This window comes from Petaurus breviceps, unplaced genomic scaffold (assembly GCF_028583685.1).
Source record: "Petaurus breviceps papuanus isolate PSGF00001 unplaced genomic scaffold, PetGlider_PUasm1.0 419, whole genome shotgun sequence".
NCBI classification, from domain to species: Eukaryota; Metazoa; Chordata; class Mammalia; order Diprotodontia; family Petauridae; genus Petaurus; species Petaurus breviceps.
The window spans coordinates 1118320-1136414 of NW_027186324.1; the positions used below are offsets into that span (position 1 = coordinate 1118320).

At 35.4% G+C, this 18095-nt stretch overlaps 1 long non-coding RNA gene across 2 annotated transcripts; it reads left to right on the top strand.

Moving 5' to 3' along the window:
* Positions 1-212: 212 nt before the first annotated feature.
* On the top strand, positions 213-14858 carry LOC138171174 (uncharacterized). Of its 2 annotated transcripts, none has more exons than XR_011170813.1 (4): positions 213-486; positions 7572-7730; positions 12763-12892; positions 13049-14858. It is a non-coding gene; the product is annotated as an uncharacterized lncRNA (long non-coding RNA). The 2 variants fall into 2 exon arrangements; XR_011170812.1 differs by having other exon boundaries at positions 213-443.
* Positions 14859-18095: the final 3237 nt, after the last annotated feature.

Here is an 18095-nt window from a genome sequence, read left to right on the forward strand (position 1 = left end):
ATGCAGAAAACCATAGAGAAGCAAATGTTATCAGAATTGTTATGTCTGCTATTGTGGTTTATAATAAAATTCTGTTATTCCACTGGATTACAGTTGAATAGGGCAGCTAAGGAACTTGTCATGTGGAAAAAAAGAAGTCAGACTTCTTCCCAGTGTCAATTTAATAAAACCATATGAGGATCCCAATTGTTTCCTGGTGTGCTGATGTGTTTGGGGGATGAGAGAGTAGAGAGCAGGCTATCACAGAAAATGGAGATGGCCAGGTTGTGTTCATATGTGAGGAGAACAGTTCCATACCACGTCCTCATTAAACTTAACTGACTTGAAATCCACATAAACTGCATCTTGTAGCCCAGAAAGAAGGAATTCTCAAAGAGAATGAAGAGGAACAGCCTGAAGCCCATTTCACATGATTGATGACCTCACCATCCATCTGCTCCACTGTGAGTATTTCCTTTGAGGATACAAAATTGTGATGATTTTTAGGTGAGTCAAACTTCTATTATTAAGTCAGACTTCTTTGACTTCTTCATATTCTCACTTCCATTCAGACTTTCATTTGAATGAATGGGAGAATACTGAAGTAGGGCAGAGATTTACATACTAAAAGCACCATATTTAATCTCTAAAAAAAGAATTTATGTAATAAAAGGGTATATTTAGAGTAAAAACATTTTTGTCAGTTTTCAGGAAACTTACAATTGTAGAATTTTTGATCATTATTTTATTTTTGTCTTGGGCATTTTTTAAAATTTAGAAATCTTAAAGTGAGTTATTGACCTTTGTTTTATGGTAAGGCAAAGCAGGCAAGATTGTGTGAAGATTATTAAAGGGAAAAGGGGATGAAAAAGGCAAAGAACATGTGTTCATGTTGTTGGTTAGAATTACCACATTAATTTTACTGGGCCTTGAACTGAAGAAAGTAACTAATTAAGAAAGGGTTACTGAATTTTGATTCCCTAAAATCACACTAAGGACTTTCAATTATTTAAGTGGATTATTTACCATTTCTCCCTTCTTTAAATACCAACCATTTTATTGATTTTAGTTCTTTTATATAATCATCAATAGTAGAATACTAGGTGAAAAAAATCTCCTTGATAAAAGACCTTAATCAAGCAATAATTAAAAATCTTTCTCTTTGGATCTGGTTTGTAAATAGTCAATTTCACAAACTATTACTTTTTTTTCTACTTGCAAGAACTATATTTATATCATTTCCTAAATTTGTCTTGTGAGATGTGAGATTATGGGATTTAAAGATCTTCCATGTCCCATTGGACTTGCTGAAGTAGCAGGAAGGGGCGGAGCAAGAGGAAGCAGAAGCCAAGCTAGAGTTCCTGAGGTGGCTAGCAGTGTTGGCAATGGCAGCAGCAGCAGAGGCAGCCGCAGCGCGAAGCCCTTTTTGAGCCAGCCAGAATTTCTGCTAAGGACCCCTGCTGAGGACTGCCAGGGGCCGGAGCTGCTGGGAGTGTGCTTCCTGGATGCTGGGTGGTTGCTGTGAGTGGGGAGAGGAGGACCTGTGCCTGAGGTAGCCTGTTCTGTTTTAAAGGCTTGAGAATTTGGGTGATTTCTACTTTATCTACCTGTGCCAACATCATAACTACTCTGATGGCTTTGACTTTCTGGTTTTGGAACTCAGTCTTTTGGTATCTTAATAAATTTTCTAGCTTATTCCCCCATATAGCAAGCCTGATGCATTTTGTGATGGATAATTACATCAGCATATCTGTAATTTCCATAAGCATTGTGAATATTGCATTGCTGATACAGAGATTGAAGCACATACTTGGAAAAAAAAGAGAAGGGCACTGCAGGAAAAGGAATGATGAGGGTTTTCCTGAGTACTTGGGAACATAAAACTAAACTCGAGTGATTTGATGTCTAGAGGGGAGGAGTTCTGTTGCTCAAGATATCCAGGAAAAAGCTATGCCTGGAAGGTGTATAGATGGAGGGAGGGGAAAGTTGTATGAACACACTAGAGCAAATGACTTTGAAGCTCTGCACTTCTTGAATTGTGTGTTGCTTTGACCACATAGGCCCCCTTAATATGTAACTCATTAATATTGTACTATAAGTTTGTGACCATACTAACCATGGATGCTATGTGTATTTATGGAAGATGAGTCCCAGGTTTATAAGGAAAATGTTTATAGGTTATATTTTTAGTCTACTAAATTAATAAATATTTTTACTTTGAGATTATAGTGTTTGCTGACTAGCTGTTACTGGGAAGCAAAGGAGTGGAGGTTTGGTACGATAGTAGGAGCATAGGCCCAGAGGTAACCCTACATCCTACGGTAGCATCTGCCTTCTGGGGTCGCTCCCCACCAGTGGGGTGCAAATTGAGGGAGTAGCCCATAGGGGCTATATAAGGAAAAAAAAATTAACAACACAATGTAAAAGTGGTAAAGACTGTCATTAGACATAGTATGTTCCATTCTCTAGAGGCCTTCAAGAAGAGGATCTCCTCAAGTGGTTACTTGTTGGAAAATTTGTAAAGTGGGTTTGGGGCCAGGTATATGTGGAGTGAATAGTGTCTTAGTTTCCTTGTCTCTGAAATTCTATGACTTTATGATTCCCTAGTCTTCAATATGGAAGGCTGGGCCTCAGTAAAGCCTTCCCCAATGTAGTTCCCCATCTTAGTTATCATAAAATCTATCTCTGTGACTCCTTGACCATGTCCCAGAAAAGTCTCTATGGCATCAGAGGTCCTTCTTTTCCATTGAGAAACATTTGGAATATTTGTTCCTGAATTTTGAGTCTTTGTATATCATTTGCCCTATCTTAGAGATTTAAATGTTTTGGAATAGCCAGAAGATAACATTTCATTTCATTTCTTGTTTAGCTGCTTGCTGAAACTGAGAGTATAAGGCAGATATTTACAGTGGACCAGCAGACTCCTTGGCTGTATGTACTTTAATACCTTCACTCCATGCCTCTTTCCCTTAGACAAGGGTGCATTATTTTTAGGTAAATCATGTACCACTTTGCCTACACAGAATAATATTTTAATAAATAAAATATATAGGATTAAAAAAGAAACATACTGAAATATGGTTATCCAAATATATTTCTAAAATTTCTCTGAACTCAAGTTAAGGATCCTGACCCAGAGTAACTTCTATCTCTAAACTCTGCTCCCAGTTCTTCTCTCCACAGAATTCTCTCTATTATCCGCACTAAGCTAACATCTGTGTTCTAATAGAAACATTCCCTATTCTTCAATTAGGAATTAATTGCTTCACACAGTGGGACAATTCACCATTTCTCTCAGTGCATTTCATTTAGGGGTAAAGCCATAAGTTACATGTTTTCACCCCCTAAAAATAAAAATAAGAATTCTTATGCATATCAAAATATCAGTACATTCCCTCTTCCCAATAAATGGGCAAGATTATTTCAACAAAACACTCTCAACCCTAAGAAAAGATGCAATTATTAATATTTATACTATAATTTAGCCTGTCCAGAGAGTTTTACAAGGCTACAATTGTTTAGAATGACTTTGTCTGAATAGGCTGATAAAAGGACCATTGGGAATGTTTTATAAGTTTTTTTTTTTCCTGCATGTATCTGTAAGTATTTAGAGTAAACATATATTTCACTTTTTTCAGCTACACAGAGGCTTAGGCAGAAACTCAGCTTAAAAATCTTCAAGGTCAAGCTGAAGAAATATGAATTTAAAACGACAGTATTTAGTGAAATAGAATATTGAGATAATTATAAGGAATTGAATCAAATACTTAGGATTCAACAACAGAACAAGATAGGAGACATATAAATTTAAATATTCATATAGGTGTTTAAAGATTACCATCTAATCAAACTCTTTACTCATCATTGCACTTTTCATTTTGGTCAGTAGATATCAAACACTTTCAATTTTATAATACCGGGCCTAATGTCACACCTATGGCATAGACTTCCTAAACCAAACCAAACCAAACCACCATCACCTCTCTGCTCCATTCAGGTGATCCACATGGAGGCTCCCCCTCTTTTCTAAATTTCCACTGCTTGGATCCTATTATCCCCTCATTGAAACAAAAGGCAATGGAGAAGCTTTCATATCAACATTCTCTTTTTGAAAAATGTTATTCATTTTATTCTAAACTTAAGAAATAAAACAAGGATTTCTATAATATAGCAGAAGGAAAAAAAGATGATTTTACATGAAACTGAAAATTTATTATGTACAACTTGCTATTCTATTCTATTGTGAACTTTCTTTCCCCCCTTTTTTCTCTCCTCCAACCCTAGAGATGGCTACCATTTGGCATAAATATGCAAAACCCATTCTATACAGCTTCTATTTGTCAGTTCTTTTTATGAATGAAGATAGCATCTTAATTTGGTCATTTTTATTAGTACAAATGACTTATTCCCTCAAAGTTTTCTTAAAACAATATTGTGGTTACTGTATAAAACACTTTCTTGGTTTTGTCATTTTGCTCATCCTTATTTCATGTAAAGCTATCCATATTTTTCTAAGATTATGGAGCTCATCATTTCTTACAATGCGACAATATTCCATCACAATCATATACCACAACCTGCTCAGCCATTCCCCAATTCATGGACATCACCATTATTTCCAGTTCCATTCCATCACAAAGAAAGCTGCTATAAACATTTTAGAACATATAGGTTCTTTTCCATTTTCCCTAATCTTTTTGGGAAACAGACCACAGTAGTGGTATTTTTGGAACAAAGGCTATAGGCAGTTTAATAACTCTTTGGGAATAATTCCAGATTGCTCTCCAAAATGGTTCTGATATGTGTAAAATGATATCCCAAAGTTTTTTTTAATTGATATTTCTCTAATCAGTAATGCTTTAGAGCATTTTTTTCACATAATTATAAGTTGTTTTGATTTGGGGGCAGCTAGGCGAAGAGAGTACCAGCCCTGGAGTCAGGAGGACCTGAATTGAAATTCGGGCTCAGACACTTAACACTTACTAGCTGTGTGACCTTGGGGAAGTCACTGAACCTCAATTGCCCTGCCTTCCCACCTCCAAAAAAATTGTTTTGATTTCTCTATTGGAAAACTGCCTATTCATTTCCTTTGACCATTTATCAGTTAGGGAATGACTTGAAGTCTTATAGATTTGACAAAGTTCTTTATATATCTAAGTCTTATCTAAAAATCTGACTATAATTTTTTCACCCAAATTTTCTGCTTTTCTTCTGATCTTGGCTACATTTGTTTTATTTGTACAAAATATTTTTAATGTAATTGAAATGATCTATTTTACACATAACACTGCTCTCTATTTCTTGTTTATTCATAAATTTTTCACCTATCCATAAGTCTTGTAGGTTCCATGTTCTTTGAATTTTCTTGTAATATCTTTCTTTATATCTAGGTCATGTGCCCATTTTGATTTTATCTTGCAAATGGTAAGATAGTGGTCTACGTCCAATTTCTTCCAGAATTCTTTTAAGTTTTCCCAATAATTTTTTTTTACCAAGTAATGAATTCCTAGCTCAAAATTAAAGTCTTTACACTTATCAAATACAAGGTTGCTATATTTATTTACTACTGCAAATTGCATGTCTAGTCTGTTCAACTAATTTACCTTTCTTTTTTTCAGCCAGTACCAAACAGTTAAGATAATTATTGACTTATAATATAATTTAATATCTGGTACTACTAAACTTAAACTTACCCATGAACAGATAATATTGCTTCAGCTGTTTCAATCTGATTTTATTTGTCTATATTTTTATATAATTTTGCTGATATATTTCTAGATTTATTTTGGTGTGTGTGTTCCCAGGTATTTTATACTGTCTAGAGTTATTTCAAATGGGGTATCTCTTATTATCTCGAGTTTTGTTGGTGATATATAGGAATGCTTATGATATATGTTGATTTACTTTATGCCTACTACTTTGCCAAAATTATTGTTTCAACTAACTTTTTAGTTCAGCCTTTGGGATTTTCCAAGTATATCATCATGTCATCTGAAGAAAAAAGATAAGTTTTCTTACCTTATTCCCTATTCTCATTTCTTCTATTTCTTTTTCTTCTCCTATTGCAATTGCTAGGATTTCCAATACAGTGTTGAATAATTTTGGTGACAATGGGCATCCTTGTTTCACACTTGATCTTAGCGGGAATGCTTCTAACTTATGTCCATTGCAATAATGCATACCGATGGTTTTAGGTAAATACTTCTCATCAATTTAAGGAAAAACAAGTTTTTCCTTAAATTGATGAGAAGTATTTTATTGAAGTAAATATTTAAAGAAGTAAATTTCATATCAGCTTTTGCCAATGAGGAAAAGCTCTATTTGTGTACTGAGTAGTACATGGGCCAGAAGAAATGTTCTCTCCTTAATACAACATGGTAGTTTCCATGTTATGTTATTTTCTCCCTTTCCATAGGATCAAAGTACTGAGTAAGAAAGGTCAATAGATATCATTTAGTCTAATGCTATCATTTCACAGTTGAGGAAATTGAGACGCAGGGAAGTAACTTGCAGTTTTCAGGTCTTGAACTTAACTGCCACAAATAAAAAGATGAGGAAAGAAAATTTCCCATATAATACAGATGTAGCAGACTATTTTTTAAGAATATATTCATTTCAGCAAGAAGATATTTAACTTAATACTTGCAATGTGTTTACTCTTATTATGCTAAGCACAGTCTCCATTGGGCAGATAGGTGGTGCAGTGGATAGAGTCCTGGTGCTGAAGTCAGGCTCATCTTTGTGATTTCAGATCCAGTCTCAGACATTTACTGACCCTGGGCAAATCAGTCAACCCTACTTGCCTTAGTTTTTTTCTCTGTAAAATGAACTGGAAAAGAAAATGAAAAACCAATCCAGTATCTTTGCCAAGAAAACACCAAATGGGGTTATGAATAATCAGGCACAACTGAAAATATTGAATAACAAGAACAAATTTGTCTATATATTTAAGCATTTCAATTACTTCATGAAGTACTAATGTATATGCAAAACTTATCCATGTCTTCTCACTTTTTTTAAATCACATCTTCCTATAAATCTTCTAAAAAGACTCTACCCAATGGCATTCTTTGGGTACCACTGAAGCACGGAGATTGTTCATCTTTTATAATTCACTCCTATTACTTGAACAATACACAATCTCCTTTTCTGACCATGTATTTGAGATCATATTTTATGAAGTTTCTTGTACAAAATTGTCATTCATTCTTTACTGGAATCTTCTTCATGGTTCAAATCTCCATTTTCATTTCTGCCACATGTAAGTTTAGCCTTTAGACACTGAGATGTTCCATTATTCATTTCTATTGAGCATCTCCACAAGAATATTAGGGTTAAAACGATGCATGAGTTTTGTTGTTGTTTGCAGCTGGAAATGATAGATAATATGATACAATGATAGAAAATATGATAAAATTCCCCACAGGTAATCCATCGTATCCTATTCCATGTATTTAACTTCGGTATCAGATTATTATTCATACCTGTCGATGATATATAAACTAACATACTAATCAAAACGGAATAATCATTCAAGCACTTATCATAGTCTGGAAAATAGAAATTCATTTTCCCTTTTTTATTTTTCTAAGTGGAATGTGAGATTGATCTTTATTCAGTAACCATGGATCTCACTGAGAAGGCACTGCTGCAGTGCTCTGGGACTTGATGCAATTCCCACAATAAAATCTACAAATAACATCTGGAGAGAACCACATTTTATAAATAATGTCTTTCCATTTGAACTTGAGGTAAGATTATGTCAAATACTTTTGAAAAAATGTCTCTTTGTTATAACTCTCTTAATTTTGTTAATCATAGGATCCACAAACAATTATCCTCATAGTTACATTAATAAATAATCTTGTCTGATGTTAATTATTGATGGGTTATAGAATGCTCTGAGAGAACTCTCAAACTGGAATTTCAAGTTTTCTCAAATCAAATGCTTATTTTATGATCAACAATCATAGTAGTATCTTGTTCTCTATATCTTTCAGTTAATTTTAACCATAAAGGTACTTCTATCTGCTGTTGATAATTGTTTGCAGACATCTGCTTATGTTTATCAAAGCTAATCCCATTCTTTTTGTTGTATATTATGACAAAGGTCTCATAAAGATGAGATCATAAGCATATGATTTAGTAGTCATTAATGTCCTCTTGACTTATTTTTTTTTAAAATAATGATACTGTTTGTGATTTTTCTTCAGTAACTGATATCTTCCCCTTTTTCAAATGGCTTGAGAATTGAATGCTCAATGCATTCACAATTTTTTTTTGCCTAGAGCCTATATTATTATCTGTATAAATAGTTTGATGGAATTATTTTATTTTTATTTCATCTTGTTGAATACCATTTTCATTTCTACAAATATAATTTATAGTACAAAATCCAAATGTGGATTGTATCTATGCTACAGTTGCATTGTCTTCAATGATTAAAATACATCATTATAACAACCTTAGCAAATCTCTTCTGTTTTTCTCTATTTGTTTCCATCTTTCCAGTTTCATTTTGAAGTGTTTTTGGAATGACTTAGGTTTAGTGGGTTTCCTACTATGTTTTCTTTGAAATTTTTCTCCCTTCATTTCTTTTAATTATGTACTAGTTTATTGACCTGGACCATTCAAAGATCACTTAAGGAAAATGCCTTAAAATTATTTTTCTCTCTGTAATGACCCTTTTGTGATGAGCATAGCTGGCCTTGAAACCTAGGTTGCCAACTTGAGTTCTTCATCAGTTCTTCATCACCTCTTGGGTGCAGCTGGTTTCCCTGGGAAGAAGATACATTTTAAATATATATATATGAAGCCACTTTTCATTTTTTCTTTAGGGACTCTGAAAACTCATTTATTCAATGAGGATCCAGAGATACCAATGTTCTGTGCCACTTTTTGTATGAATATCCTCCGCCATCAGTTTTTCCAAGATGAAACCCACAACATCATGAACTTTTGTGTGTTACTTTTGACTTGACAGTATCAGATGCAGGACAAAGGCCTATTCATGGAGTGTTACTTTGATAGACCTTTCATCTTCTTATTTTCCTGGCTGGTTAGTTAATCCATGTAGTAGTGTACCTTTGCCAGTCTTTATGGAAATGGAACTTCAAAATCATAACACTTCAGCTAAATGCAATGGCTGTTTATAATCCTTCTCACAGTCATGACAATAAAACAGAAAGGAAAGCACTACCTCCATTGATTTTTGATATTTTGTGAAACAATAATACTTATCTCTTAATAATTTCCTCCTTAATACTTTGTGAATGAATTTATATTCTAAACTAGTATTATGCTTGGTTGTCATGTCTCTCTGGCCAGAAGACCAAAAAAAAAATTATGTGAGAATTTTGACATATTTGCCTTTGTCCTTGTGAAAACTTTGTATTGCTAATCTTTGTTTTTTAGGAAAGAATAATAGTTAGAATTGATGTCTTTTCCTTTATCCATCTCCCTATTTTGTGGGGGAAAGGGGCGGAAAGTACAATGAATTTCTTGAATAGATGAGGGTGAAGCTTCTGCTAATATACTTCATTGTAAATTATTTTCATTGATTCTTCCCCTTTTATACTGTTTCTCCTCTAATTTGGTGTTTATTTTGGCCATCACTTTACTAGTTGGCAAATTGGCAACTAAATAGTAAAAAAAAGATTCCATGTTGGTTGCCAGTGGTTTTCTATTTGTTAAGATAAGTCAAATTTATTTTCTGTGATATTGTTTAATATTCTTCTTGCCTTTCATCTTGTAATATACTTTTTTGGGGAAAGTATTAAAATGCATAAGCATAAAACATTATTATGTAATGCACATAAAAATAAATTCTAATTTTTTAAACATTTAAACATAACTTTTTAATTGAGGACTTTCCTGAAGGGTAAATCTTACCATTATTAAGTTATGTAATTTCTTTCCTCAGCAATGAGATTTGTTTTCTAAATTTAAATTCTGGCCCCCCAAGAAAATTCAAATCAATTCATATTTATTACATTTTTACTTGTGTAAGGCATTGAGATAACAAAGATGAATTGATGTGATCCTTATTCTCAAAGAGCACATTAGAAATGCCCCACTTACCTTTTGTTATCTGTAAGTTAAAGAGATGTATAATAGAAAAGAGTTCCCCTCTCAGCACTACCTCCGCCTCCTGCAGTTGACTGGAACTACTCGTATTCTTCATTTTTATTATTACAATTTAGTTTTCATTTATAAGTTACCCTTGGAGGAAAATCTTTGTCCTTTAGAGTTTGGGAGTCTGTGTATGCTGAAACTCCCAAGTCAGCTTAAATTCAGCTATGCCTTTTATCCATGGGTTTCTATAGGTCTATAATTATTTTTATTTGTATTATTCCAGTGAGAGGCTGGAGAAGGCATCTTTAGTGTTTGACTGCAATCACTCCATAACTCTAAATACATTTAAAACTGGTCAGATGCTTATATAAACAACATCTAAAGAAGGAGAAAATACTCTAGAAAGTTCATCTCTGCATCATCTAGTTTTGGAGATGGCTGATACCTTAGAAATCATATTATTTAACATCATTTTTTAAAATGAGGAACTCAAACAAAAGTGTCAGGGTAGGAAATCCCAGACAGGAAGGACTATGAAACTAGTTACTGGCAAAGTTAGCATACAGATTTTTGGATTTCCACAAGATACTTTGGCTGCCCTCCAAATTCTCCCTCTAAGACTTCTGGTTCTTTCGCTGTTCCAAATTCTTCAAGTGCCTCCCAAAACCTTAGTCATCAACTTTTTTGTTAAATGGAAACTAAGGTATGAAGTAATAACCAAGATGTTAGCAGATAAGGGATTAAGGCTTTACCAAGGGATCTGGCTTTACCAGATTTAATTATATTTCAAGACGTCATAATTTTTATGACCCTTAATACTTTGAGATTCAAAAGAACTATTATTTAACCTTTCACCAATTATAGAATCCCAGAATATTAGAGTTGAAAGGAACCTTAGACTTGACCCGATCCTGGTCCCTGTAGACCCAGAGAAATGTAATCATTTTCCCAGGACCACATAGAAAGAGAGTGGAAGAGTAGAAATAAAGAATTCCTTGAAAGGAACAATGGGCTGTGTGATATCTTTTTATGGTACACTCAACAAACATTTATTAAGCATCTGCTGTGTACTGAAACCTTTGCTATTATTAGAGGTGCAATGCTAAGATTAGAGGACATGCTTCCTGACCACATGCAGCTCAGTCTAATTTGTTATTTTATCTCCAAAGTAAACCTCCCATATTTTCTCCATTGCCACTCTCCCTACCTATATGTCTTTTTTTAGCACCTGCTAATATTGTAATATACTAGGTATACTGAAGAAATACACATAACTGCTGTTGCATTTTCCTTTCCCACTGTCCTATTAGCATGATACATTCTTTGTTTCTGTTAATATTATTCTGAAGTTCATAAAGAAAATCAGTGAAAAATGAGCTCTTGTTTTAAGAAGTAGGGCAAGCTTGTTCAGTGGGGGCAGTTATGCCACACATGGAGTTTAGAAGACAGACAAGGGAATTATAAATGTGTACTGTTTCCACTCAAGCAAATTCATTTGTCAGCAGCCTGAGTTGTTCTGAGGAAAGTAGATTATTTAGCTCCATATGTAGGATACGTACATAACGAGTCATTTAAATCAAAGTTATACTTTGTCTTTAAGCAGCTATTCTTTGCTATATTTGTCAAATGTAAAAAAGTCCATTGTAAGCAGTTTTGAACTGTGATTTTCTTGTAATTATGCACTCCCTTGGCAAGCCATAATGATTTATATTATGGAGTGGGTACTGCAGGATTACTTTAGAGCATTTATTGGGTCATTACAAGAAATAATTAAATGAAATAGGAGATGAGTAAGTTACAAAGTTATTTAATACAGCCTGAAATTAATATGTATATACAAAGATTTATATAAACCCTTTAAGTATTTCATAATCACATTAGATCTATTTACTAGCATCTGGGCACAATATTCACCTAGTATGAAGATTTAATTTTGACCACAGCCTGGCTGTTAAGAATGGCTCTAGCAATAGGGACAGCTGGTTCTTTATTTTTTATATCACTCTTTAGAAGCCTAACATCAAATTTGTGAAGACCAGAAAGGTGAACTTTACAATGAAACTTAACACAAGAGATTCATCTTCAAGATGAGAAGATTAGAGGAAGCCCAGGTTGCTGTCAGTACACCACATTACGGAACAAAGAAATAAGAAATTCCTGCTTATGGACACTTTTTTTCAAAGTGTTATGCTGTAGGATAAAATATATGGAAGAATTTTGAATGTTTGTTTCATTTGCATTGGTCTCATTCACATCTCTCATTGACTAATTCAATTAAGATGTATTCTCATCTGACAAAACTATTTAGGCTATGATTTTTTTCCCCCTCATTTAATTTAAATGGGATGTAGTGATTGGGCTGATTGATCCAATCCATCCCCATAATGGCAAGCACAGAAGTAGTTCACACCTTGTTTCAGCTATTGAATTAACACTTTGTTTCAGGTCAAGTTTCTTTTGAATCTTATATCAAGTCTGTTAAGAAACAAAATGTGTGAACCCCACAACTTGTGAACCCTAGATCTCATGACCTCCTGCAACAGGAAGGGGAGGAGCTAATGACCATATATAAGGAGAGGCCGAGGCTAAAGATAGCATAACTGAGAAGAGGACTTTTGTCAGTCAAGAAGGAAAAAAAAAACTTGTGATATTTCAGCACTGTTTGTCTGCTCTGTCTGTGTTGATGTATGTTTGTGATACTTTGTATAGAAGCCCTGGGACCTTACTGGAAGCCCTGAAAGAGGATTTGCTGGTTGAATGTTTACATAAATCCTGGAGGATTTCTTTGGAGGTCCTGGGACTTTACTGATGATTTGTGCTGACCTCTTGGACCTTGTTGGTGAGTCTGTGTTGATTTCTATGTTGATATTTTGTGTTGAGTTCTCAGACCTTGCTGGTGGATCTGAGTTAATTTTACAGGCAGAAAGTGAATTGATGATGATACCAGCAGTTTGCATGAATATTGTTGTGACTCTGTCAAGCTTTGTCTTCCCAGAAACAGGAACTGTGAAGGACTTGATGTGGACTGGACACTGTGGACTTTAATATGGAATGGGAACTGGATGAAGAACTGGACAAGGAACTGGGAGCTGCCTGCCTTTGAACCCAGGTGACAGTTGGAGCTGGGACCATGGAAGAGGAACCATGGAAGCTGAGCGCCAGCCTTGAGTAAAGTTGAAAGAAGACTTTACTTGGATACTGTGTACTGACTAAGAAGATTATGATTTACTGTGACCTAGGGGTGGAGAATTTTGACTTTTGTACTTTGTGGATGAATTAAGGATTTTGTGATTGACTAAATGAATGTATTTTGTTTAAAAGTACGTGACCACTTTGGTGAAAACTGTGGCTATTTTAGTGATAAGTTGTTGAGTTGTGACATAGAGAATGCTGTATTTTGATTTTCTGTGATAAGTTGTAACATTGTGAATGCTGTATTTTTATTTCATATGAATGTTTTGTTCTGATTTGTTATTGAATAGACAGCAACCTATACTAGGTAATCAGAATCTTAAAAGCAGTTCACAGAAGCGGTCCACTGGAGAGCTGTTTGTACGTGGCTTTACAATCCGTGATCTTGGATTATGAAAATTACTCAAGATGCACAAAAGAAAAGGTTTGGTATCTGGGTTTGATGTACCTATTGACTATGAAGAAAGTGTTACCCTCAGCAAGATCCTATAAATATTATCAGAGCCCATTAGTATAATTAAACAGTTGTGAGTATATCCTTCTTTTTCTTGTTAGGAAAAGGAGATTTGTATGTCAGCCACACAATGGAAACATTATCCTTTGGCCCAAAGCTTCAAAAATAACCAAAGAGAACTTTTTAAGACATGGATTGATTGACCTTGGATTCTACCAACTGTCTTCTTTATAATTTAACTAGAATTATGTATAGTTTAAATACTAAAGTGCTAAAACTTCTACTATACTTTTTTTTAAATGCTTTATTAACTTCTGACTTATATCATTCATTTCTGCCAGATCTGGAGTTACATAATTTCTCCCTGTTTTTCCCCTACCCACCACACCAAAATGGCAGTCCTACAGGATATCCCCTCCTCCAATCTGCTCTCTCCTATATTTTCTCCCATACCACTTTCAACTTTTCCAGTCAGGCATGGTCGATCTCTATGCCCCAGTGACTAAATATCTTATTTCCCAATTACATGTAAAATAATATAACATTTGATTTTAAAACTCTTAATTAAAGATTCATTCCCTTCCTCCCTTCCCACCCACCCTTACTGGGAAGATAAGCAGTTCAGTATAGTTTGTACATATGTAGCTAATGCAAAACAATATATTAATGGACATATTGTAAAAGACTGACTATATTTCCCTTCCTCCTATCAGACCTCCCACTTGTTCTATTCTCTGCTTTGATACAGTCCCTTTTCAAAAGTGGATGCTTCCAATGTCCCTCCCGCTAGCCTGCCCTCCCTTCCATCATCCCCCCTCTCATCCTCTTCCCCCCTACTCTCCTGTAGGGTGATAATTCCCTATTTAGTGTGTATTTCATTCCCTCTCCAAGCCAAATTTAATGGGAATAATGTTTACCCATTCCCTTTTGCCTTACTATTCTTCCCCTCCATTGTAACCATTTTCCCTTGCCTCTTCTTTATGAGATAGTTTACCCCATTCTGTCTCTCCCCATCTCCTCTCATTATATTCCTCTCTCACCTCTTAAGTTCACCTTTTAAGTATCATTCCTTCCTGTTAAATTGGTCCTATGCCCTCTATCTATGTGTACCTGTAAACATATATTCACACATTAACATATATATTAATATGCCCATATACCTTCCTATATAGACATTATATATATGTATATATATACATATATATATATATATATATATATATATATATATACGTGTGTGTGTATTCTATCAACTTTTTTCATACTGACAAAAGTTTCATCAGTTACAATTATTGTTTATCCATGTAGGAATATGAATAGTTCAACTCTGATAAGTTCCTTATGATTTCTTTTGCCTGTTTACCTTCTCATGCTTGTCTTTCTTCTTGTATCTGAATGTGAAATTTTCTATTCAACTATGGTTTTTTCATCAAGTATACCTGAAAGTCCTCTACTCCACTGAATGACCATATTTTCTGCTGGAACATGATACTCAGTTTTGCTGGGAAAGTGATTCTTGGTTTTAATTCCAGCTCCTTTGACCTCCGGAATATCATATTCCAAGCCCTTCAATCCCTCAGTGTAGAATCTGCCAGATCCTGGGTTCTCCTGATAGTGTTTCCACAGTATTCAAATTGTTTCTTCCTGGCTGCTTGTAATATTCTCTTCTTAATCTGGGAATTCCATAACCTGGTTATAATATTCCTAAGAGTTTCCTTTTTGGGATCTTTTTCAGGAGGTGATCAGTGGATTCCTTCAACCTCTATTTTGCCCTCTGGTTCTAAAACATCAGGGAAGTTTTGTTTGAGAACTTCCTGGAGGATGATTTCTAGGTTCTTACTTTGATCATGGCTTTCAGGTAGTCCAAGAAATTTTAAATTAACTCTCCTGGATCTATTTTACAGGTCAGTGGTTTTTCCCATGAGATATTTCACCTTGCCTTCTATTCTTTCATTTGTTTTGGATCTGTTTAACAGCATGTTGATTTCTCATAATGTCATTAGCTTCCATTTGCTCCAATCTAATTCTGAAGCAATGATTCTCCTCATTGAGCTTTTGAGATTCTTTTTCCAACTGGCAAATTTGGCTTTTTAAGGCATTCTTCTCCTCATTGACTTTTTGAGCCTCTTTTGCCATTTGAGTTAGTCTATTTTTAAGGTGTGTTTTCTTCAATCAGGCTGTTGACTCTCATTTCATAATTTTCTTGCATTGTCCTCATTTCTCTTCCAATTTTTACTCCACTTCTCTTATCTGCTTCTTAAGGTCCTCTATGGCCTGTAACCAGCTCATTTTTCCTTTGAAGCTTTTGGTGCAGGTGTTCTGACTTCACTCTCTTCCCCCTGTTCCATGCATTGCTCCTTTTTGTCCCCAAAATAAGAGTCTAATGTTGGAATCTCCTGTGTGCTTTGTTTCCTTTGCCTGGTCATGTTGCCCCTCAGTCACTTGACCCCTGGGCTTTTTGCCACAGTAGGACTCTGCCAGCAGACAGGGGAGCTTTTGTCCCAAAAGGTGGGGTTTTCTCAACTGCCAGAGGCATTAGATGGGTGCCCTTTCTGAGGCCTCCACACGCTCTGGAAATCTGGACACATAGCTCAGGATCTCCACCCTAGACTGCAATACAGATACAAGAAGGTTAAAGCAAGAGTTACCCCTCAGACTGGTTGCTTGGTCCCCCTACACTCTGCAGATCAGGAGCTGAAGCTGCCAAGTTGAGCTGGCTCACTGTGGCGGAGTCTCAGGGGCTTCTTGCCCCAGGGGCAAAGTCCAAGCACTCCCACTTACTGAGTCCCAAAGTCCAGACTATCCTGACCTCCCTCTTTGTCCTTCCTATCTATTTGTTGATAATTCTGGAAATGGCCACAGCTTGCTGTTGATCTGGTGTCCCTCTGGCCAGCGGCTCATCAGGCCCACCTGTCCTCAGCTCCCAGAGCACTGCGCTGGCCTCTTGCTGCCAGCCTGCTGGGCTGTCCTCAGTGGGAGGTTAGCTTCTCTGTGTCATTTCATGGGTTTTGCAGATCCAAACTTTGTTCAGAGTCCCTTTTTTACATTGATTGGGGAAGGTGGAAGCCAGGGCCACTCAGAGGTTGTGCTTCTACTCTGCCATCTTGATTCCACCCCCCCTCTACTATACTTTCAATAGCAGCAATCCCTCTGTAAAGGAAAGCTTTAGTCCTGAAGGGCCATCTTCCTTTCATTCAATCTAACTTGTATCTTGTGGCTTATCATGCAACTATAATTAAGGGCATGAGTAGGAAGTAGTGATACATCAACATTGTGCAGAAAGTTTAGACAATCAGGAGTATATCATAAAGAGATAGGAAGACATGACTGGCTTGGGCACTTTCTGAAAAATAGAAGTTCTAGGAAGAACTGACCAATAAGGTGAAGAGCCTAAAGGCATGGAATTAATTTCCAAGGGGAGAAAGCTGCTGTCACATGTTGGAAAAAGTTCAGAGAATGGATTCCAGAAAGTATGTGAGGCAGTAAGCTAAATCCTCAAAGCCCTGATCACATATTTCATTCCAATAATCTCCAAATGGTGACAGGAAGTTAATTCCAGTTAGTCATTTTTCTACCACTGCTTTTTGTTTCTTCTAACCCAATTGGAGGAATCATTTAGAATTTCTGTGATGATGGCATAATTATGTATGAATCTCTAACAGCACCCTAACTTAAATATATATATATATATCATTCTAAGTGATTCTTTGGATGTCACCAGGTGATGTGTGATTATCTTTTCCAGAGACTGAAAAACTGGTATTTGTTAATTGATAGGTTCAGACTAGTAGCTTCTGGAATCTTATACCATCAATTGTCTTACCATGATCTCTACTGGTCAATCTGGATGGTCTTCCCAAATACAAGACTATCCCAATTCACCAGTGCCATTAAGTAATTCATGTAAATAAGCATTTTGGTAGAGGTAAAAAAAAAGTGGGGGAGGGTGGTGGTCTTGGATCCAATGGGAACTAATCTGTTCACTACTCATTGCTTAACTAGCATCCATATGTCTTTCAACTTGGTTTCACAGGAATTAAAGCTTGTTTTTTTCCCAATGAATGTTTATTCTCTGGGTCCAGGCATCCTAAGAATTATGGTCTGTCCCCTCCACTCCTTATACTTGTTTCACATATATCTTGTAACTTATGTTGGGCTAACACAAACTTGGATCAGGTTCATATCCAATGTGAAGTGAAATCCAAACTAGCATATGAAATGCTTAGGACAAAATAAATGTTTATTTACTTTTTAAAATAAACATAACTTTTTACATCTGTACAACAGTTTTCATATGAAATGTCCTACTTTTGCTGCAATCACTTGTTTTATACAATTTGACATTAAGTTCACAATATTTCATTACTTACTATTTAATTCTTTATCTTAAAACCAT